The sequence below is a fragment of the Aquarana catesbeiana genome, linkage group LG09 (assembly GCF_042186555.1).
Source record: "Aquarana catesbeiana isolate 2022-GZ linkage group LG09, ASM4218655v1, whole genome shotgun sequence".
Taxonomy (NCBI): domain Eukaryota; kingdom Metazoa; phylum Chordata; class Amphibia; order Anura; family Ranidae; genus Aquarana; species Aquarana catesbeiana.
Genome location: NC_133332.1, coordinates 66,411,610 through 66,435,172, shown reverse-complemented (window position 1 = coordinate 66,435,172; position 23,563 = coordinate 66,411,610). Strand labels below are relative to the sequence as shown.

The 23,563-nt window shown below is 46.1% G+C and overlaps 1 long non-coding RNA gene across 4 annotated transcripts in view; it reads right to left on the bottom strand.

Moving 5' to 3' along the window:
- The window catches only part of LOC141107756 (uncharacterized), a 74,498-nt gene that overhangs the window by 25,904 nt on the left and 25,031 nt on the right, over nt 1-23,563 (bottom strand). Inside the window, exons 4-5 of one of the 4 annotated variants that reach the window (XR_012235959.1) lie at nt 22,666-22,754; nt 2,025-9,278 (exon numbers count right to left, since the gene is read on the bottom strand). The exons of 2 other annotated variants lie outside the window; for them this stretch is intronic. This is a non-coding gene — a long non-coding RNA (uncharacterized lncRNA). Of the gene's footprint in view, nt 1-2,024; nt 9,279-22,665; nt 22,755-23,563 lie in introns of those variants that run through there. One more of the 4 variants, XR_012235958.1, reaches the window with a different exon arrangement.

Below are 23,563 nucleotides of genomic sequence, written 5' to 3'. Positions count from 1 at the left end.
GGAACTGCAGTCTGCTTACATAATTTTAATAAAAACATCTTTGTCATTCTGAAGCTTCCCTCCAACCACTTTGCATATTATTTTATATATACTGTGATTCTGTACTTGCCAAATATGCTGCAAAAATCTCCCTCCACTAAGTCTGGCTGCAACTATTTTAACTGTGGGTAGCTAAAGCTGCTGCCTGTTCACTTCTTGGATTTACATAGAGGCACACCTCCAGCTCTGCAGTCGTGCAGCTTTCATTGGCCCTCTTATGACTCATCCCCCCTCCCTTCCTGGCAAACTCTCACAAGAGTAAGAGAGAGAGAGAGCTGTGCATGATGTCATAAGCCTAGGCTTTTTACCAGACAAGAAACAGGAAGTGGGCTGTATATTTATTAGATGTATGCACACTGAAATATTTCGTTTCGGAATTTCGTTTTCGTCCGAAAAATAAATTTATTTAGTTACTCCCAAAATTCGTTTTTATTTATTTTGTTTTTCGTTAAAAATTGCATTCGTCCGAAAATCCAAATTAAGGTCGAATCTGTCATTGAAGGATTATGGCGTCTGTCGAATGTTCAAAGAAGATTCGACGGAGCAGCTAAACTGTACGACGCCGTATAGTTTACTTGCTCCGTCGAATCTTCTTAGAACTTTCAACAGATACCATAAGCCAAAGTATGTGTGTACTTAGTTCTAGCTATTTTACTGCTCCTCCTCTTTGGTTACAATCAGCCAATAACATTCATCATCATCATTATTTGTATTTATCTTTTCTCCCCTGCGTCGAATCTTTTCTCCCCTACGTCGAATCTTTTCTCTCTATGTCAAATCTTTTCTCTCTATGTAGAATAATCTTGGACTAATAGAGCTAAGGTTAGGCACATTCGACCACAGGTTTGATGGACACAGATTGTTATTGTCATCATCATGTCGAATCTCCTATCTATATCGAACTGTTGTAGCAACGAAAACGAAAATAAAGCATTTGTTTATGTCGGATCTTTCGTTTTTCGGACTCTGCACTTTCGTTACCGTTTGTTAAAACGATAACGAAAATACCTGAAATTCGGACGAAAATGCATTCGGAAGAAAACGAATGCACATAGATAGTATTTACTGTCAGAAAAAAAAATGTTTTGCTATCCAAAGTTAAAACAAGGGCAGAGGATTTACTAGATGAAAAATTACTGAAGGTCTGCTTTAAGCACATTCAATGCATGACAACCTCAAGAGCCAAATGAATGCACATACTAAGTGCCACTGCAACTTTTGCTCTGTCCCATTTGTAATTTTGTTCAACTTTGTACAGTCTTGTGATTTACACATCTGTGCCACAATGCAGCATATTAACAATAAATATATATTAATTTCCGGTACAATAATTTTTTATAGGGTCAAAAGGAAACAATCATGACCAATAGAGCTAAAGGTGGTCCCAAATGATGGGTCCGAAAGACCCAACTCAAGAACAAAAAAAACCCCACAAAATAAAAGGGAGAGGGGTGGGGATGAGCCTCATCGGAGAGAGAGGGCTCCCATCTGGGATGGGGTTGGAGAAATAGAAAAAAAAAAATGGAGGGGGGGGGGGGGGGGAGGAGAAGAGAGAAAAAAAAGTAAAAGGAAAAGAAGAACAAGATGAGTGGAAGAACAGAAGAAGGTCCTGCAGGCTAATAAGCAACAGGTCAGTTGGGGGCGCCCATGCTAGCCGAGGGCAGGGTCAGAAGGGCATATGACCACCATGGGCTATATCCATTTCAAAATGTGTATTTAGCTTGCCCTCAACACCTCAAAATACTTTTTTTGTGGACTTACACTTTAGAGTTAGAAAGCTATGTGACGGCGGTCTACTTTAATTCTCATTATCTGACCTATACATAAACTGATCATGTACTCTGTCAAAATGTGTGCACTGAACAGCACAATAACCAGACCGCTCGAACATGTTCCCCTTCCAGTAATTATTAAGATTACTAGTCACAGTCAGAAGCATGCTGGGGCATGGAAGGGGGGGAACATAAGAACATACTGGAAGAGAATACATTTTGAAGAGTTTTATTTTAATATTTGATACAACCATGTATGAACCTAGAACAGCTCATATAACTTTATTATATATGAAAACATCACTGGTGATTTACTATACCATTACAGGGTGTCTGGCAGCAGGTGCTCATTGCCTCCTCCTGGATGTGAGCAGGGGCATTGGGCTTTTCAGAATTGCATGCAAAGCAAAAGGCTCTCTTGGCTGCCTAAAAAATAAGGTGGTGAGACTCACAAACTAAGTATAGAGCTGTGACTACTGCCTAACCTTCTAAACATTAGCTTATGTGAAGAGCAACAGTTGCAAGACTTTAACCTTGTTCTACTCTGAGCCGTTCCCATGCACATCGGCAGTGGGACAAAGACTGTAGATGATGCTCCGTCAGGACAAAGACGTAGCCAAGGTAAGTGGGGTGGTGTGTCACCTAGAAGGTCATGGGGACAAGTGGTGATTGTCTGGTAATTACTTCACTATACCAGGTATAGGTTTATGTTGCAACTGTTGCACAGTAAAGCTTTATTATTATGGGATTTATACTGTTTTTAAAGTATAACTAAAGGGAAAAAAAAAAGAGTAAAGAGGGATTAGAACACCTGTCAGTTTTTATCGCTGTCTGTGCCCCTGTTATGTTTGTCCTGTTCACCATTATCATTGAAAGTATAAGAGAATCCCAAATTTTGGGTTGTCCCCAGAAAAGTAATAGAGGGGAAATCTTCCAATGGGGACACTTGTTCTGGTGACCTGGGGCCCCAAAGGAATTCCCCTAATTTGCAGGGATTTCCTCTCACTGCCTGTTTTGGCTATGAGACAAGAAGTAAAGGTAAGTCTCCCCAAAGGGACATAGATAGCAAAAAAAAAAAAAAACTGACAGGGGTTACTCTGTTATGGAAATGATTAAGAGCTCCAATCGAGCCCAAGGTTATCTGCTGCTGTCTCTAATTTGAAAAGTGTTGATATGCATGCATATAAAAGTAAACACTCTGAGACACGCTCAGCACCGTTACCTTTTACACTTCTAATTTATTCAAGGCGGTGTTAATGTTTTATACACACAAATACGTCATTGCTATGTTAGTCTAATAGGTACATCTCATTGGTTAAGATAGAAAAAGAAAATGGAGAATGTTCATAACGAGGTTTGGCTGTCTTTGGTTTTATCTTCAGTTCCGCGTTCTTCTGATGTGTGGGATGTAGGGGGTACCCGCCATCTTGAGAAAATATAGGAACAGAGCAAACCTGTATACTTATATAATGAGTAAGGAGAAAAATATGTATGCACATAAGAAAATAGACATTTTCAGATTACTATTATTATTATCTACATCACATTCCTTCACAATCCCCCCTAAAATGACTATTTTCTTTTTTCTGTCCCTAATACTAAAGGTCCTACTTTGGCCTGGCCCTTCTCCTCAGCAACTCTTTTAGGCTGTATATAGAATTGGGCAGCAACTGTTCACTTCCCTCCTCGATACAGCTGGAGAGGTGCAGTCAGGCGCTATCTATCCCTATAACCCTATAGGATTGTGAGATTTTGGACAGGCAGTGACTGTAGAGGAGTGAAGGGTTTGTCATCTTCCATCATAAGGAGGTCCTCTTCTTCTTGGTGGAGAAATGTAGGTGTGCTATTGTCTACAGCCTTGCTCATTAACTTTTTACAAAAGGTAGAATACAGCATACAATCAGGGCTAAAAGAACCAGGATTATTAATACCCTTACCCGTATCTGGGCGAGCACCTTCTGCCACCCACTCATCCAGCTAAAATATTGGTCCCATGGGTCTGTGATACCTGAGTTCTTCAACTCCAGTGACAGATCTTCTAATTTCTTTATAGCTAGAGTAACCTTACCATTTGGGCCAATATTATCAGGAATGTATGTACAACAGGTTCCGGTTTTTTTCCTATGATTTTACAAAACACCTCCTTTCCCAGCTAGCACCATGTCTAAGGCCATCCGGTCCTGGAATGTCATGTAGGAAGTGGGGGCTAACTGGTCAGCAATTCCCTGGAGGGCATCTTTAGTGTAATTTACAAATCTCTGTTGGTTATAATATGTGTAGTGTCAGGTCACCTAGAGGCTGGGTGATCAGGAGTGCACCGCAAGGTAGTGGACCCTATGGCTGACTGCTGCGGATTGTACCCTGGGAGGTTCAGGAAGCAGGTCTACTGGATCACTGACACAGATCTCACTGGGAGCTAGAGCATAGATTCCCCAGGGCGCGGAGTCTAAGAGCCAGCAGGTGTTCACCAGAGCCTTTAAAGGTAAGGATGGACTGCGCTGCAGTCTGGCTCCAGGTCGCGGCCCCCAGGGTCTCACAGCTCACGCTCACGGTAGACTACAGGAGAAGAGGAAGGAGGCAGCAGGCTGGAACAACAAGGAAAGTAAGGGACAAGCTAAGGTCGGTAACAGGAATCAGATGTAGGAAACACAGCAAGTACACACAGAGGCTAACACACAGTGGTTGATCAGCACTGCTGGCTTGCAGTGCACAGGTTAATATAGGGTTCCCTGATAGGGCCTGGGGTGGGGCCATGCTTAGAGGAGAGGTTACAAAAGCAGTCAGGTGAGGGTCAGCTGGTCTCTAGAGATGAACACATGGAGACAGGTATGCTGATTGACAAACTCTATTGCATAACCATGACATGTAGTTAATCCAATCTACATTCTTGCTGACAGTTGTTATGGGGATCAAAGACTCAAAACCAGCTTTTACCTGATCCCTGGCTTTAAACTCATCAGGGACCCCCCTTGTAACCCCTATGACATGTATGTATACATGAGGATCAAAGCTTCCGGAGAGAGCTGCTCGCTTCCTCCTCTGACTGTGTGCTGGGTCAGTGTATGTATCAGGGGTATCTTTGGTTAGGATATGGGGCTTTCTATTTTCATCTTCCTTTTTTTTTTTTTTTTTTTTTTTTTTTGTCAAATGCACTCTGTGGTCGCCCAGTCTGGCCCTGTGTTCCAACCCACTGGCTCCCACAGAAACCACAACTCTGTCCCCAGTAACTGTCTGTGTGTCATACATATATGTCCTTACCGTCAGGGATATCACTGTACCAATGGCATCACCATGAAGGGTCAAACGGACAAGGTACTATGTCACAGTAATCTAAGGTAAAGGTGGTCACATGTGTACCTGAAGAGTTACACCAAAACGTAATTATGTTATCATTTTTGTGATGGCCACCCCCTGGGCCCCCCCCCCCCCCTTAGATCAAACAGAAAAAGGATATGCAGCACCCGAAAACACGCTCTCCTGCAGTGATAAGCGTGCATTCAGGTGTTCTTCCTGGCCAACTTGACTGAGGTGGCTGTGGTCACCAAAACTTGGAATGGGCCATCATAACTTGGCTCAAGGATCTCCAGACAATAGTTGGTGTGTTCCTGTATCTAATTCAGGATCTGGAATGGAAGAAAACACCTGGACATGCATTCAGGTTAATTCTCGTGATAAAATGGTTACATAATTAGTCAACACATCAGACTGTAACTGTAACTGTTGTGGAAAGTAACAACCAAGTCTGGGAGCTGAACCAAACAAAATTTCATAAGGGGATAGGGCATGTTTCCCCTGGGGGTGTGTCTGACACTGAACAGGGCAATGGGCTAACTTATGTTAGTCTCTTGGGCCATCTTTAACATCCTGTTTTTAGTGTGCCATTCATCCTTTCTACCTTCCCGCTACTTTGAGGGTGGTATGGGATGTGTAGTGCCAACTGAACCCCCAGTGCTGCCCAAATCTCTTTAGTAAGGGTTGTTGTTAGGGCTGGTCCCTGATCTCTCAATATCAACTCTGGGACCCCAAATCTACATACTATCTAACTCAGTAGTTTCTTAGCTGTGGTCCTGGCAGTCATGACCACTTCCACTAGGGCGTATTCGAATCTGCCACTTCTTGGCACTTGAGAATGATCAATTTGCATCCTCTGGAATGGGGTATAGGGCTTTTGCCAGGTGCTTCTTCTGTGCTTCTTCTGTGCTTCTTCTGTGCTTCTTCTGTGCATCCTGGGTTACATTTGGTGCAGATAATGCATGATCTGCAGAAGCTGTCGGTCAGTGGAGTAACTCTTGGTGCAACACTTGTTGATAAGAGAGTTCATAAAAGTCTTTGTCAAGTGGGCAGCTCCATGTGCCCATTGCACCACGGCTGGGTACATACTCCTGGGTAGACAAGGCTTCTTGTTGCACTCGAATAGTCCATTTCTGAGAGTTGCTCCTCTCCGTTTCCAGCTTTCCTTCTTATCCGCACTTGTTGTTTCCTGTAGTTCTTTTAGATAAACTCTGTCCACTGGGAAAGTCTGTAAGGTAAGCACGGGGTGGTCTTCTTCTACCACCCTGCTGTCCACTTCCCGTGGACCACCAGCTGTCTGTTTGGCAGCTGTATTGGCTCGATGATTGCCTTAAGCTTCCTTTGAGTTCATTTTGTCGTGTGCTTTACTCAGAATAGTCACTTGGGTTGGGAGAAGCAAGGCATCAATCAAGTTTTCACAAGTGTTCCTGCAGCCATCAGGAATCCTCTGTCCTAGATAACACCATAATCATGGGCAATGCTGAAAGCATATCTTGAGTCCATATGAATGTTGGCTCTTTTTCCCTCTGCCCATTTATATGCTGTAGTAAGTGCTTACAGCTCTGCCTCCTGTGCAGACATCACCAGTGGTAAGGCTTCAGCTTGTAGAACAGTGTTTTCAGTGGTGACCGCGTGTCCTGTGTGGTCATGGGGTAACAAGTCAAGACTCTACTCCTCCTCCTCCTTTCCCCCCTCGAGAAGTGGAAGAAGGGTGGTAGGGTTCAGTGTTTGACAACTTAATAGAGTAATGCTGTCCAGTAGGAGGGAACACAGGAGTCTCAAGTGTCTGGTAGTAGACAAGTGTTTCGGCTGGATCTTGGTTGAATATGGCAACAACGTCATGGGGAGCAAGCAGAACGAGGCAGTGTCCGAGGACCAAGTTCAAAGTTTTGTCAAGCAAGGCTTGTGTAGCAAAGCCAGCTCACAGACACAATAGGCCTCCTCTTGCTACCACATCCAGTCGACAGGAATAATATCCTACAGGGCGTAGGCTGATGCCGTGTGATTGGGTGAGTACACCTGCAGCATGTCCCAGACGTTCGGATACAAAGAACTTGAGCGTTTTGCCGTAGGCTGGGAGCCCTAGCGCCGGGGATGGCGCACTTAAAGGCTTCAAACTTTAGATATTTCTTCAGGAGACATCTGGAAGGGTCTGATTGCAGAGCATCAGTAGGAAGGCTTCTGGAATCCATGCTCTGCACTCGGAAATTAGTCCAAGGAAAATGACAGGTGTTGAGCACCACTGCAATTTGGGCTTTGAGGCTCTGCAGCCCTGGTTGGCAAGATAGCACAACAGGCTTTCTGAGGTGACTTCAACAGGGGGTAAGTCAGCTGCACAAAGGAGAAGGTCATCAACATGTTGGAAGAGAATCACTTCCGGCTGTTCCTCTTGTCATGTGTCAAGGATGATAGCCATAGTTTTTGCAGACTGGCTTGGAAAGTTCTGTACCCCTTGTGGCACAACTGTTTAGGTATGTTTCCGTTTCTTTCCGTGGATGAATGCAAAAAGGTACCAGCAGGAGGGGTGAGGGTGGACACTGAAGAAAACGTTTGTAAGGTCCACCTCTGTGAGGTATTTTGCAGTCAAAGGCATCCACAGCAGGTACCTGGTTCTCCTTTAGGGGTTCTCTTCTTGGGGTTATTGTGGTTTCCGGGGCAATGATGCGCCCTCTTTTAGCTTGACTGAAACTGGTGGCACCTTTAAGTGACCGTTGTCTTCCGGTCCTGTGGACCATAGGCACGCAGGGATTCTGTCATGTACTTCCTGCAGTATTGAACTTGAAGTTTTTTCTTCATTAAGTGTCATCAGGAGAGGCAGAGAACACAAGGCAGATGAGTCTTCTAAAGATAGGGGAGTATGTAACTTCATCCCCCCTTCAGGCGTGTCCTGATTGAGGCCTGTAGTCCGGACAACACATCAGCTCCTAGTAGATTCAAGGGACATGTAGAGGACACCACAAATCTGGCAAGAAAATCAGGAAATGTCCCCACTTGGAGTGGCTCTGCAAATGGACTGGAGCAGAGCACCCCATCCACTCCCACGCAGGAAACGTGTGTGTCTCTTTTCATAGTGGGAGAAACTCAGATCATCAAAGGCCTGTACGAGTTCAGTATGATACTTCTTCAGACTCCCCTTTATCTTGGGTAATATCTTGGATTGTGGTCTTCTGATCCGCCAACTTCTCCTTTGCCCAGTCGTGGAGTTGTGCACAGAACTCCACGCCTGAGGTGTAGGAAGTGGCACTTGTCAGGCTGGCATCATTGAAGGCCGTCTGCATGACTGGCCAAAAGACATATCCTGCTTTGATTTGGCATAGGCTGATCAAGTCTCTCCAGGCAGCTGAGTAAGTTTCTTGTATCTGCACTATCCTGTGGTAGAAGGGAATTGGCTGCTTCTCTGGGTCAGGCAGACTTGTCACTAAGGCCGCTGCTTGTGATAGAGTAAAAGCGACATACATCACTGGTGCCCCTTCTGGTAACCAAGACTGTTGTTGGGGCAGGGGCTGGCAAGAAGCACTGTTCCTTACGGTTGCCAGCATGTGTTTGAGATCCTCTCGGAACTGAGAGTCTGGAGCCGGATTGGGGGTTAAATCAGTGGGTGACCTTGCTGCCTGCTGTTGGGCTTCCCACTCAGATGCTTCTTCATCATTAACATATCCGGCCTGGGAATGTGATGCTCCCGTATTGGGGAAGACAGGTGTGTGGTATGAACCATCTTGGTTTAAAACAGGGAGGGCTGGGTACAGGCTGTTTAAGCTTACTGGGTGTACCAAGATGGCTGCCGGCAGGAAGTGCACTGGACTGGGTAGAAAGTGAAGGCATGGGTGCACTAAGATGGCTGCCGGGCTGAGTTGTCACAGTGGGTTGTGCTTGGGTGGTGAGAAAGGAGTGGTTGTTAGACGGAGGGCAGTGCTGTCCCTCCCCTCCTTTGTTTCAAGTTCCAACATATCATCAGCTCTGTGATACACATACATAATACAATCGCCATCTTTCTTAACTTCCTTTATCCAATTTTCTTTATCACACAGGATTTTTCTCCCCGTTTCTTTAGCAACATAACTTTCGCCACTTCGTTCAACTTTGTTAACTATTTCAACATCTTCTTCTCTCCTTCTTTGCAATATGACTTTCTTTACAATATCACTTTCTTTTCTCTCTCTCTTTCTCGGCTAACGGCTTGAGAAGAGAATACATACAACCAAGGGGTTAATATTTTTTCTCAGTGTTCTTATCAACAAATTCCTTCGGTGGGGGCACATAAGACTAATGTACGGTTAATCTCAGAACAAGAACAAACACATCAGGGGTAATAGGGAGCAACGTAGCAAACAGTAAATCACAAATACACTCACGTCAGGACATTACACCTGCCACTCTTCGAACTGCAAAATTTCAGCAGGCTAAGATAACCCCAGGGGCAGACATCACCCCCTTCACAATCCAGTTATAGGCCGTCATTACAGTTACCTCCCAGAGGCCGACAGCACATCTGGGGGTGACACATCTGTAATGCTTTCAGACTGCAACGCCAGCAGCTGAGATTTCCCTTTAAAGATCCGACAAATCCTTGAGTAACCCGTCCTATAACCAACTGCCACAATAACCCATCTCATTCCAGAAGCCGACAGCTCGTCTGGAAATGAGAACACACATTCACACATGTAGCACCCTTAGACTGCTGAGTTTCGTGGCCCAAAGAATGGCAGACAGTGAACAAATACAGTCAGCAGAAACCCATCAGCAGGTTCGTTAAACAACCTCAGGCGAGGAAATACCTGCCTCTAAGACAGTCTCAGCATACCGACAGAATCCAGCCGTCAACCGAAAGATAAGAGAGTCGTACAGTGGTAAGAATATAAATCAAACTCACCGGTACTGTTAGGGCTGCGCAAAGACCCCCTCTGTTATCTTTCAATTAACGCCCGAACGCTTGTCGAGGTATGGCTTCGACTGTAGCCTGAGGTCCCGGGTTTCGGCACCATCTGTTATGGAAATGATTAAGAGCTCCAATCGAGCCCAAGGTTATCTGCTGCTGTCTCTAATTTGAAAAGTGTTGATATGCATGCATATAAAAGTAAACACTCTGAGACACGCTCAGCACCGTTACCTTTTACACTTCTAATTTATTCAAGGCGGTGTTAATGTTTTATACACACAAATACGTCATTGCTATGTTAGTCTAATAGGTACATCTCATTGGTTAAGATAGAAAAAGAAAACGGAGAATGTTCATAACGAGGTTTGGCTGTCTTTGGTTTTATCTTCAGTTCCGCGTTCTTCTGATGTGTGGGATGTAGGGGGTACCCGCCATCTTGAGAAAATATAGGAACAGAGCAAACCTGTATACTTATATAATGAGTAAGGAGAAAAATATGTATGCACATAAGAAAATAGACATTTTCAGATTACTATTATTATTATCTACATCACATTCCTTCACAACTCTATCCAAAATGGAAAAAAAAAAATGTTTTTCCTATAGTTCTACTTGAAATAAAGACCTCTAAACTAATAAAATAATTCTATAGCTTCTGATCAGTGGAGGCCCGTCCATTAGGGCCGCCCTCCCAATCCATGCGCCTGGCCCTTAATCTCCATGCAGGGCGCTGGACGCATGGATTTCAATGAAGATTTCCTTTTTTTGGCTACTTGGCCTCAAAAAGGGTGGGCTTGGGGCGCAGAGTACTGTGAAATAATTGTGGGAATCTAACAATCTATCGAGAGCCGCTGGGGGGTGTGAGTGAGGGGGCCAGGTCTGTTTGCCATGCCGATCTCACCCCCCCAAAATTTTGACCACCAGCCGCTTCTGATTGTCAAAGTATAGAAAAATGGTAGCAGAGATCTTCCAGCATCCTAAAAAAACAACACAGTTGCAACACAGTTCTTTTACTTCTTTAGCCCAGGTTCACACGGAGCTGGGGGAATGAAGCCGTGCGAGTTCAGCTGAACACACATCATTTCGGCTGCGATTTCAGAGACATTTATGCAGGTTTCTGCACAGATGTCAATGTAAATCGCAGCCCGAAGTCGCAAAAAATAGTACAGAAACTACTGTTTTAAATCTGTGCGGCGCTGCAAATGCAGCGTCACACCGATTAGGACGGTGCAATTGCTGGCAATTGCCACCGATTTGACATGCGATTTGAAATTGTGAACCAGGGCTGAATGTGAACCAGGGCTGAATGTCTTTATTTTCTCTTTTTGTTTTTGTTTTACAATGCTAGCATTACGATTATACCTTAACTAGAGATGAGTGGGATTGGTCTAATCCGCCTTTTCTCTATGAATGAACAACCTGTTATTACTGTTTTAGATGTCACTGTGCTTACTACTCGTTTCTCATAGGGATGGAAGATTTATACGCTTACTGATTAATGATTGTACATGTACGATACCCACCTCAATGTAACAGTCATGTTTATTTTTTCTTTAATTTTACTTTTCTTTTCTGCTGTGCATGTTTTGTACAAACTTGAAACATTTTCAATAAAAAGTATTTGTAAAAAAAAACAAAAAAAAAACACAGCAACACAGATGGGGTACAATAGCGTTAAAAAAAGTAGTTTTTGTGTAGGAGGAGTGTAGGAGAACTGGCCTTAGCGAGGTACTTGGCAATCACAATGGGCACGTTTTAGATTTGTCAAAACACAAGGGGCTAGACTAACACGTATTACCACAATTATTTCACAGTACATATATATGAGAATACCTTTTTTCCTCTTTTTGCATTTGCACAATCAGTGCTTGGCAAGAAATGCCATAACCCCACCCTCTCTTGCCAGCGCTGTCCCAGATTCCTCAGCACAGTGCAACTATGCTGGGTCAGGGGATCAGCAGATTAGATGGTTCTAAGAGTGCGCAGGAATGAGACACTTCACTCTCAGCTTCTCACTGAACAAAGCTTCCCTCATCACTACATTACTTACAAGGAATAGACACAGCCATCTGGAGCTGGAAAGTGTATATACAAACAAAATATTGTATAAAAATTGGTTATAAAGAACCAAAGAAGATGCATTGGAAGGGAATAATAACAATGATTTATACAACGCATCATTGGGAATCTTAAGGTGTGGATAGGAAAAAATTGGAACGCCTGCCAAAAATCTTTTTTTTGCTTGGGTGAGGAAGAGTTAGAAAACGGTCAGGATTGTATTGTTGGCCTTGGGGAGATTTCCTCTTGATTCCTGCATAGCCATCACCTGAACAGGAAGTAAGCAACAATCTTGCCAATAGCAAAAATCAATAAAGGCAGGCAGATTGGGTCCAGGGCCAGCCTTCTATCCCTAGCCACAGGTAACTGCTGGTGTGCGGACACATGCAAACAGCATCAGAAAATCGAGGACAGCTATGGCTGCTGTCAGCCTGTCATTGCTTTGTACAGGCTTCCTGGCTGCAGCTGTCTGAAATCAACTGTGATTAAAGCGTCGTCCACACAATTAGATTTTCGGACGAACGTTCGTCCGTTTTTTGTTGCATGCTAGTTTCATATCGAAAGGGAAGAGGTTGCAAAAATTCTCATACGACAGAATTCAATTTCAGAAGTGATGTAATGTGTTGAATAGTTTTGTATGCGTTCTTTCATTTCTGAGCATGCTTAGTCTTGCTCTTACGATTTTTTTCAGACAAAAACCGTACTAATAATTAATTAAACGATAATCGAAAGTTGTGTTCATGAATGATTAAAATGGTATAGTCTGATCATCCAGCTTTTGTCGTATGAAAAATCTAAATCGGCTGTCAAAAGCACCATACTAACGATCTGAAAATCGTCAGACAGCTCGTCGGACAAAATTTTTACTTCGGATTTTCGTATGGTGTGTACGGGCCTTAACTCATACTTCAAACAAATCATTAGCACTAGGGTGGTCGGTTCAACTCCAAACCACAGCACTACCTGCATTGAGTTTGCATGTTCTCCCTGTGTCTGCGTGGGTTTCCTCCGGGTACTCCGGTTTCCTTCCATACTCCAAAGACATGCTGGTAGATTAACCACTTCCCTACAGTACCAATTCTGGCATTTCTCTGGTACATGTAAAAAATGTTTTTTGCTAGAGAATTACTCAGAACCCCCAAACATTAAATATTTTTTTTTATCAGAAACCCTAGAACAGGGGTAGGGAATCTTTGAGAGGTGGAGATCTACCTGGACAACATAGAAAAGATCAAAGATCACAGCCGGGTGCGGCGCTTTTAAAAAAAAAAGAAATTAACTAGTAAGCCCCCAATAAACGAAAAAAGACTACTTAAAGGAAACTTAGAAAGATCTAATAAAACTAATGTCAGTGTAAAAATATAAACTCAATCTACCTTAAAGTTTCGCTTCAGTGACAAACTCGACATCCACTTTCATTCACAATTTTTTTCATGTCTTTGGAGTAATTGGTCACCCCTACAAGTCTGGTGCCGGAGTTCATCATGAAAGCAGAACATCTAGTACTGCGGGCTGATTTGCTCTACTAGTTTCAGGCCTGGCTGTCTGCTCTCATTTCTGACCAGTGTAAGTAAGTAGTATGTAGGACAGTTTACAGAGGTCAGTAGTATGTAGGGCAGTGAACAGAGGTCAGTAGTATGTAGGGCAGTGAACAGAGGTCAGTAGTATGTAGGGCAGTGTACAGAGGCCAGTAGTATGTAGGGCAGTGAACAGAGGTCAGTAGTATGTAGGGCAGTGAACAGAGGTCAGTAGTATGTAGGGCAGTGTACAGAGGTCAGTAGGATGTAGGGCAGTGTACAGAAGTCAGTAGTATGTAGGGCAGTGTACAGAGGACAGTAGGATGTAGGGCAGTGTACAGAGATCAGTGGGATGTAGGACAGTGTACAGAGATCAGTGGGATGTAGGACAGTGTACAGAGGTCAGTAGGATGTAGGACAGTGTACAGAGGTCAGTGGGATGTAGAGCAGTGTACAGAGGTCAGTGGGATGTAGAGCAGTGAACAGAGGTCAGTCGTATGTAGGGCAGTGTACAGAGGTCAGTCGTATGTAGGGCAGTGTACAGAGGTCAGTGGGATGTAGGGCAGTGTACAGAGGTCAGTGGGATGTAGGGAAGTGTACAGAGGTCAGTGGGATGAAGAGCAAGGTACAGACTGAAGGTCAGTAGGATGTAGAGCAGTGTACAGAGGTCAGCAGGATGTAGGGCAGTGTACAGAAGTCAACAGGATGTAGAAAAGTGTACAGAGGTCAGTAGTATGAAGGGCAGTGTACAGAGCTCAATAGTATGTAGGGCAGTGTACAGAGGTCAGTAGTATGTAGGGCAGTGTATAGAGGTCAGTAGGATGTAGAGCAGCATACACAGGTCAGTAGTATGTAAAGCAGTATACAGAGGTCAGTAGGATGTAGGGCAGTGTATAGAGGTCAGTAGGATGTAGGGCAGTGTACAGAGGTCAATAGGATGTAGGGTAGTGTACAGAGGTCAGCAGGATGTAGGGCAGTGTACAGAGGTCAGCAGGATGTAGGGTAGTGTACAGAGGTCAGCAGGATGTAGAGAAGTGTACAGAGGTCAGTAGTACGAAGGGCATTGTACAGAGGTCAGTAGTACGTAGGGAAGTGTATAGAGGTCAGTAGGATGTAGGGCAGTGTACAGAGGTCAGTAGGATGTAGAGCAGCGTACACAGGTCAGTAGTATGTAGGGCAGTGTACAGAGGTCAGTAGGATGTAGGGCAGTGTATAGAGGTCAGTAGGATGTAGGGCAGTGTACAGAGGTCAAAAGGATGTAGAGCAGCATACAGAGGTCAGTAGTATGTAGGGCAGCGTACAGAGGTCAGTAGGATGTGGGGCAGTGTACAGAGGTCAGTGGTATGTAAAGCAGGGTACAGACTGGAGGTCAGTAGGATGTAGGGCATTGTACAGAGGTCAGCAGGATGTAGGGCAGTGTACAGAGGTCAGCAGGATGTAGGGTAGTGTACAGAGGTCAGCAGGATGTAGAGAAGTGTACAGAGCTCAATAGTATGTAGGGCAGTGTACAAAGGTCAGTAGTATGTAGGGCAGTGTATAGAGGTCAGTAGGATGTAGGGCAGTGTACAGAGGTCAGTAGGATGTAGAGCAGCGTACACAGGTCAGTAGTATGTAGGGCAGTGTACAGAGGTCAGTAGGATGTAGGGCAGTGTACAGAGGTCAGTAGGTTGTAGGACAGTGTACAGAGGTCAGTAGGATGTAGGTCAGTGTACAGAGGTCAGTAGTATGTAGGGCAGTGTATAGAGGTCAGTAGGATGTAGAGCAGCGTACAGAGGTCAGTAATATGTAGGGCAGCGTACAGAGGTCAGTAGGATGTAGGGCAGTGTACAGAGGTCAGTAGTATGTAGGGCAAAGTACAGAGGTCAGTAGGATGTAGGGCAGTGTAAAGAGGTCAGTAGGTTGTAGGGCAGTGTACAGAGGTCAGTAGGATGTTGGGCAGTGTACAGAGGTCAGTAGGGTATAGGACTGTGTACAGAGGTCATTTGGATGTAGAGCTGTGTACAGAGGTCAGTAGTATGTAGGGAAGAGTACAGAGGGCAGTAGTATGTAGGACAGTGTTTAGAGGTCAGTATATATAGGGCAGAGTACAGAGGTCAGTAGGATGTAGAGCAGTGTGCAGAGGTCAGTAGTATGTAGGGTAGGGTCAGGAGGGTGTGGTGCAGGGGGTCAGGAAGACATGATACAGGGGGATGTGGTGCAGGGGGGGTCAGGAAGACATGATGCAGGGGGGGTCAGGAGGGTGCAGTGCAGGGGGGTCAGGAGGGTGCGGTGCAGGGGGTCAGGAAGACATGGTGCAGGGGGGTCCAGAGGGTGTGGTGCAGGGGGGTCAGGAGGGTGTGGTGCAGGGGGGTCAGGAGGGTGTGGTGCAGGGGGGTCAGGAAGACATGATGCAGGGAGGGTCAGGAAGACCTGATGCAGGGGGCTTGAGGAGGGTGCAGTGAAAGGGGGTCAAAAGGGTGCAGTGCATGGGGGGTCAGAAGGACATGGTGCAGGGGAGTCAGGAGGGTGCAGTGCAGGGGGGTCAGGAGGGTGTGGTGCAGGGGGGTCAGGAGGGTGCGGTGCAGGGGGTCAGGAAGACATGGTGCAGGGGGTCAGTGGGATATAGGGCAGAGTACAGAGTTCAGTAGGATGTAGGGCAGTGTACAGCGGTTAGCAGGATGTAGGGAAGTGTACAGAGGTCAGTGGAATGTAGGGCAGTGTACAGAGGTCAGTAGTATATAGGGCAGTGTACAGAGTTCAATAGTATGTAGGGCAGTGTACAGAGGTCAGTAGCATGTAGGGCAGTGTATAGAGGTCAGTAGTATGTAGGACAGTGTATAGAGGTCAGTAGGATGTAGGGCAGTGTACAGAGGTCAGTAGGATGTAGAGCTGTGTACAGAGGTCAGTAGTATGTAGGGCAGAGTACAGAGGTCAGTAGTATGTAGGACAGTGTTTAGAGCTCAGTAGTATATAGGGCAGAGTACAGAGGTCAGTAGGATGTAGAGCAGTGTGCAGAGGTCAGTAGTATGTAGGATAAGGTCAAGAGGGTGCGGTGCAGGGGGTCAGGAAGACATGATGCAGAGGGGTGTGGTACAGGGGGGGTCAGGAGGCTGCGGTGCAGGGGGGGTCAGGAAGACATGATGCAGGGGGGGTCAGGAGGGTGCGGTGCAGGGGGGGTCAGGAAGACATGATGCAGGGGGGGGTCAGGAGGGTGCGGTGCAGGGGGGGGTCAGGAAGACATGATGCAGGGGGGGTCAGGAGGGTGCGGTGCAGGGGGTCAGGAAGACATGGTGCAGGGTGGTCCGGAGGGTGTGGTGCAGGGGGGGTCAGGAGGGTGAGGTGCAGGGGGGGTCAGGAGGGTGAGGTGCAGGGGGGTCAGGAAGACATGATGCAGGGAGGGTCAGGAAGACTTGATGCAGTGAAAGGGGGTCAAAAGGGTGCAGTGCAGGGGACTCAGAAGGACATGGTGCAGGGGAGTCAGGAGGGTGCAGTGCAGGGGGGTCAGGAGGGTGTGGTGCAGGGGGGGTCAGGAGGGTGCGGTGCAGGGGGTCAGGAAGACATGGTGCAGGGGGTCAGTGGGATATAGGGCAGAGTACAGAGTTCAGTAGGATGTAGGGCAGTGTACAGCGGTCAGCAGGATGTAGGGAAGTGTACAGAGGTCAGTGGAATGTAGGGCAGTGTACAGAGGTCAGTAGTATATAGGGCAGTGTACAGAGTTCAATAGTATGTAGGGCAGTGTACAGAGGTCAGTAGCATGTAGGGCAGTGTATAGAGGTCAGTAGTATGTAGGACAGTGTATAGAGGTCAGTAGGATGTAGGGCAGTGTACAGAGGTCAGTAGGATGTAGGGCAATGTACAGAGGTCAGTAGGATGTAGAGCTGTGTACAGAGGTCAGTAGTATGTAGGGCAGAGTACAGAGGTCAGTAGTATGTAGGACAGTGTTTAGAGCTCAGTAGTATATAGGGCAGAGTACAGAGGTCAGTAGGATGTAGAGCAGTGTGCAGAGGTCAGTAGTATGTAGGATAAGGTCAAGAGGGTGCGGTGCAGGGGGTCAGGAAGACATGATGCAGAGGGGTGTGGTACAGGGGGGGTCAGGAGGCTGCGGTGCAGGGGGGGTCAGGAAGACATGATGCAGGGGGGGTCAGGAGGGTGCGGTGCAGGGGGGGTCAGGAAGACATGATGCAGGGGGGGGTCAGGAGGGTGCGGTGCAGGGGGGGGTCAGGAAGACATGATGCAGGGGGGGTCAGGAGGGTGCGGTGCAGGGGGTCAGGAAGACATGGTGCAGGGTGGTCCGGAGGGTGTGGTGCAGGGGGGGTCAGGAGGGTGAGGTGCACGGGGGGTCAGGAGGGTGAGGTGCAGGGGGGTCAGGAAGACATGATGCAGGGAGGGTCAGGAAGACTTGATGCAGTGAAAGGGGGTCAAAAGGGTGCAGTGCAGGGGACTCAGAAGGACATGGGGCGGGGGGGTCAGGAGGGTGCAGTGCAGGGGGGTCAGGAGGGTGTGGCGCAGGGGGGTCAGCAGGGTACAGTGCACAGAGGTCAGGCGGGTGTGGTGTTGGGGGGGTCAGTAGGATATAGGGCAGAGTACAGAGGTCAGTAGGATGTAGAGCGGTGTCTAGAGGTCAGTAGTATGTAGGGCAGAGTGAGCAGGGGGGGCATGAGGGTGCGGTGCAGGGGGTCAGGAAGACATGGGGGAGCGGTGTCAGGAGGGTGTGGTGCAGTGGGTGTCAGGAGGGTGCGGTGCAGGGGGGGGGGGTCAGGAGGGTGCGGTGCAAAGGAGTCAGGAAGACATGATGCAGGGGGGTCGGAAGGGTGTGGTGCAGGGGGGATCAGGAGGATACGGTGCAGGGGGGTCAGGAAGACATGATGCAAGAGGGTGCAGTGCAGGGGGGTTAGGAGGGTGCAGTGCAGGGGGTCAGGTAGACATGACACAGGAGGGTGCAGTGCAGGGGGGTCAGAAGAACATGGTGCAGGGGGGTCAGGAGGGTGCGGTGCATGGAGGGTCAGGAGGGTGCAGTGCAGGTGGTTAGGAGGGTGTAGTGTAGGGGGGTCAGGAGGGTGTAGTGTAGGGGGGTCAGGAGGGTGTAGTGCAGGGGGGTCAGGAGGGTGTGGTTTAGGGGGGGGGAGTCAGGAGGGTGCAGTCCAAAATATGGGGCCTCGTTAAACATAGCTTAGATATGAAGGACTTCACAGTACACACTCCGCTGTGGCACAATCCTTGCTACACGTAACTACAGAAATTAGAGGGATTTCAGTCTTGGAAGGCTAAGGGCATTAGGTACATATCGCAACCCTATACGCAGACCATCTTTACATCCTTCACTGATTTACAGGAGGAGTTTGGGCTACCAAGACATAACTTTTATAGATACCTCAAACTTCGGCATGCTGTTCAGTCGCAGACACAACTGTCCAGGCTGGAACACATAGAACATCCGGTGATAACTCACATACTTAACGCACAGAATAAAAAAGGTGTAATCTCACAAATCTATAATACACTTTCATCTGGAACGCAGGATGCAGCTAAACTCCCATGTAGGAACTAGGAGAGATTGGGGGCGAGGACTGGGAACCGTGTTTACAGTCTCTGCCAATGGTCTCGGTGTCTCCATCGTATAGGCTCTCCCAACTATTCATTCTACACAGAACCTACCGCACCTTAGCGCTGCTTCTCAGATGGGGCAGAAGGGAACCCGCTCTGTGCCCCAGATGTGGGGGGGCCAACGGGGATCTTATACACCTGATGTGGCGCTGTCCCAAACTATTCAGATATTGGAGGGCGGTAACTAATACCATATCATATGTCTTTCAATCCACTGTCCCGCTACACCCTGTCACATGCTTGCTGGGTGCGGTGAATGAGGAATTTTTCACCCCTCCAACTAATGTAGCTGTTTTAAGATTGTTGTATATTGTCCGCAAGCAGATAGCCCGTCTATGGCTATCACCGCATAGCCCAACAATGAAGCAGTGGATCGAACAGGTAAATGATACTCTAATTAAAGAAAAGCTGACGTATCAACACAAAAATGCAGCAAATAAGTTCTATAAAATCCCTCTCAGCTAGTTCTCAATAGACTGCTCCAAATGTAACCTTCTAGATCCTTAAAACATTAGCTAATTTTTGCACCATGTCACAATAGTATAAAGCCTTGAGCCTGATTAAAGCATATGGGATCATTTTCAATACCTCCTTCCTTATTGGTCAGCCAGCGGTATGGACCGCTGTGACCCAACAAGGTCCTGGTTGTGATGAGAAGCTTCAGTTAGTTTCACCTTCCCGTTGGAAGGTAGTTAGTTTAATCACAGTTTCCTTTTATTTATGACTACCAGTGTGTCACTTACAATGTTATCAACATACTAGTGATATATATGAGGCTAAAAGCAGAGACGGAACACACCTGTTATAAGTATTTTGTTAGAAATGTCACATCTGAGTTCCATGCTTTGGCCCAACACCTGTATACTATAATGCTACTGATGTACACCCTGAAGTTATATTGCTATATCTGTTTATATTGTACACCTGATATTGAGACACAATAAAAACCTTTCTGATTAAAAAAAAAAATAATGAGACTATGATCCCTCCTAGTAAACAAAGCAGTCAGAACCAGTTATAACTGCATGCGTGGTGACCTTGAACATGTTTGAACCTGCATGACAAGCAGCAACACTCTATGACGTTCAGTTGATTGTGAGTCGCCATTTAGTTTGGTTGTGTTTTCTGTAGTGTGCCGAAAAAATGCTAAGTTTAAAAGTTAACCTCTTGGCATCAGTGTGGACCTGAATTTCCGGGAGGCCATCATATGATGTCCTCCCCTTTGCACGCTCCCTGCAGGGTGCACGTGGGCCGCGCTGTGATCACCGAGACTCAGGTGATCACATATCCGAGTAAGGGACCAATCCCCGCCCTTTACCACGTGATCAGCTGTCAGCCAATGACAGCTGATCACGTGTGTAAACAAAAGCTTGATAATCATTTTTTTTTTCTCCTCACGCTGAGAAAAAAAAAAGATCACCGACTTATGTGCAAGGGACATCGGTCCCGAAGAGAATGCCAATCAGTACCCCCTGCCAGTGCCACCTGCCATTGCCACCTTCCAGTGCCCACAGTGCCACCTATCAATGCCCACAAGTGCCACCTATCAATGCCCACCAGTGGTGCCAATCAGTGCCTCATCAGTGCCACCTAGCAGTGCTGGCTATCAGTGTAACCTACCAGTGCTCATTATTGCCACCCATCAGTGCCCATCACTGCCACCTATCAGTGCCACCTATTAGTGCCACTTCTCAGTGCCCACCAGGGCCACCTATCAATGCCCTTCAGTGCCACCCATCAGTGCCACCTCTCAGTGTCACCTCTCAGTGCACACCAGTGCTGCCTATCAGTGCCCACCAGTGCCGCCTTATTGGTGCCCATCAGTGCAGCCCATCCTTGCCCATCAGTGCAGCCCATCGGTGCCCATCAGTGCAGCCTATCAGTGCCCATCAGTGCAGCCTCATCAGCATACATCAATGAAGGAGAAAAATTACCTGTTTGCAAAATTTTATAACAAAATATAAAAAAAATATAATTAAAAAAAAAAAAAAATCAGTCTTTTAAAAAATTTTTAACAAAAAATAAAAACTGCAGAGGTGATCAAATACCACCAAAAGAAAGCTCAATTTGTGGGAAAAAAATTATAAAAATTTAATTTGGGTACAGTGTTGTATGACCGTGCAATTGTCATTCAAAGTGCGACAGCGCTGAAAGCTGAAAATTGGTCTGGACAGGAGGGGGGTTTAAGTGCCCAGTAAGCAAGTGGTTAAACAACATGTCAATTTGAAACTTTTAGTAAAAAATGCACAAAACACCAACAGAATGTTTTCAAATGTTTACTACAACTTATGGGAATGACGGTCTGTCTCATGCGCATGCGTGTGAGTGGCACAAAAGATTCAGAGAGGGATGTGAGAATGATTTCCCAAAAGTTAAATCAGTGCTTCCTGCCCGCCATTTAACGGCCGGGCGGCGCGGCTCTCGTTCTGGGAGGCCGTCATATGACGTCCACCCAGAACGATCGCTCTCACGCACCCATGGGGGAACACATCGCGGTGAACGGTGGTGCCGTGTGTCAGTCTGACACACCGCTACACCGATCTCGGTAAAGAGCCTCTGCTGGAGGGTTTTTACCACGTGATTAGCCGTGTCCAATCACGGCTGATCACGATGTAAACAGGAAGAGCCGTTGATCGGCTTTTCCTCACTCGCGTCTGACAGACGAAAGTAGAGGAGAGATGATCGACTGCTCTCCTGACAGGGGGAGGTCTGTGCTGATTGTTTATCAACGCAGCCCCTCTCGGATGCCCACCCAGGACCACCAGGATGCCGCCAGGACCACCAGGGATGGCCACCACACTGGACCACCAGGTATGCCACCCTAGACCACCAGGGAAATGCCAATCAGTGCTCAGGCAGCTGCCAATCAGTGCCCATCCCCAATGCCTGCCAGTGCCATCAGTGATGCCTAACAATGCCATCAGTGTCGCATATCAGTGCCCATCAGTGCCATGTATCAGTGCCCATCAGTGCCGCCTATCAGTGCAGCCTTTCAGCATCCATCAGTGAAGGAGAAAACTTACTTATTTACAAAATTTTATAACAGAAACAAAAGAAAAACTTTTTTTTTTTCAAAATTTTAGGTCTTTTTTTATTTGTTTAGCAAAAAATAAAAAACGCAGAGGTGATCAAATACTGTACCACCAAAAGTAAGCTCAATTTGTGGGAACAAAATGATAAAAATTCTGTTTGGGTACAGAGTAGCATGACCACGCCATTGTCATTTAAACAGCGACAGTGCTGAAAGCTGAAAATTGGTTTGGCCAGGAAGGGGGTGTAGGTGCCCTGTATTGAGGTGGTTAAAGGGACACGTTTTGAGTCAGTTGATGCTGTAAAGAAGAAAACGGCAGATGTGTTTAAACAGCTGACAGAAATTGATTTTCTCAATGCCTTCGGCCAGTGGAAAGAAAAGACTGCAGCAATGTATTAGTGCAAATGAGGAATATATTGAAGGGGACAAGCATTACATTTGTAATACACATAAATAAAGGTGAGTTATTTAATCAGTCTCGTTATTTAATAGACACACCTCGTAGACCAAGTAAAATCAAGAAGATTGGGCTTCTACACAGGTTCTTCTTCCAAAGTTTCATCAAGACATGAAGTGCGGGTAAATCTCTGCAGCAGGGACAAAGACAATAATAAAACCAGAGAATTTTGGCTGGAGTTGGGCTTTAATGTTATGTTAGCTCTAGCACACACACAATGAAGTCACGCTTCATTGATCTAATAGAAAACACCAGAACAAGGCATGTTGCAGTGTTTCCTACTGAATGAAGTAAAGGGAAGCATCACTCTGTGATATTAAACCCCAGATACAGGTTTATTAAAATGTGAAATCAGATGAAGACTGTCCATAGCCATTGTGTTTCTGGGCTAAGCCTTGGCTTGCTTCATCACAGCTTAAATATGTAAAATCCTGTATGTGGACTTAGTAGAAAAAGTCTAGTTAATATTGGGACCAAGGTACAGGCACAGGCTTTATTAAAATGTGAAATCAGATGAAGACTGTCCATAGCCATTGTGTTTCTGGGCTAAGCCTTGGCTTGCTTCATCACAGCTTAAATATGTAAAATCCTGTATGTGGACTTAGTAGAAAAAGTCTAGTTAATATTGGGACCAAGGTACAGGCACAGGCTTATCTGGATTGCAGGCTAAGCAAGCGCCAGCTGCTGACAAGCCTTTGTCTATCTATAACTTTGATTTTTATGACTTTTAATAAAGTCTGTTATTAAAAATTTGAACACAGGTTCACTTTCAAATGAATTGTAAACATATAATATATGCTGGGTAAGTTCAATTGTAGTTATGTAAATGTTATAAATGTAATGTTTCCTTCACCAATTTGGGCCTACTTTGCATGCTGGTTATGCAGTAATTACATTGGAAAAATGACAGTGTGTTTCTAAAAGCCACTATACTAGTCA